This window comes from Pomacea canaliculata, linkage group LG9 (assembly GCF_003073045.1).
Source record: "Pomacea canaliculata isolate SZHN2017 linkage group LG9, ASM307304v1, whole genome shotgun sequence".
In the NCBI taxonomy this organism is placed as follows: domain Eukaryota; kingdom Metazoa; phylum Mollusca; class Gastropoda; order Architaenioglossa; family Ampullariidae; genus Pomacea; species Pomacea canaliculata.
This window is the reverse complement of record NC_037598.1, coordinates 26,507,890-26,508,560: the sequence shown is the minus strand read 5'-3', so window position 1 is coordinate 26,508,560 and position 671 is coordinate 26,507,890. Positions and strand designations below refer to the sequence as shown.

General features: G+C 43.7%; 1 pseudogene; it reads right to left on the bottom strand.

Moving 5' to 3' along the window:
• Nucleotides 1–240: 240 nt before the first annotated feature.
• On the bottom strand, nucleotides 241–422 carry LOC112573018 (annotated as a pseudogene).
• Between the last annotated feature and the right edge of the window lie 249 nt (nucleotides 423–671).

Genomic DNA, 671 nt, shown 5'->3' with positions numbered 1-671 from the left:
CCATGTAGCACCTTAGCATTTAGCGTCTCATTAACATAAAACACTCTCTTAGCATAAAACATTCTCTTAGCATATAGCATTCTCCCCTGACCTTTATATGCGCCACATCTGTTTCAGAACTGTTGACGAAGTTCAATGGACATTTTGCTTTGGGTCAGACGACGAAGCTAAGCGCAAACAAAGCTGCGGCCATTAGACTTGCGTTTTTTTATTTACGCTGGATATGACTGATACCCAAGAACGGGGTGGGCCGATCCTGGAGGTGCTGCCATACCCGACTACCCCGTGACAGAGATGGAGCAAGTCTCTGACACTCCGTCGTGTGTCAAACACCATTGTAATATCAACGTCCATCTTTATCATATTCAGCTCATAAGAACAGATATCACACCTTGACCTCAGGCAAAAGGTTGAGCAACGCGACACGTGACACGCGCAATGGACGGCATTGGGGTTTGGCAACACAGCATAGTGTGTACGTCACTTCCTGTATAGAATGTCACCAGTCATGTCAGGGTCACTTCATATTCTGACTGAAGTTGTTGTCTTCAATGTTTTACCGCATTTCTAGAGCTACGTTCTCACTAAGAAAACATGGATGTACATATAATATATATTATATATCGCTTTTCAAACGGTACTTATCTTCTCCAAGCCTGAACAAGGGAAAC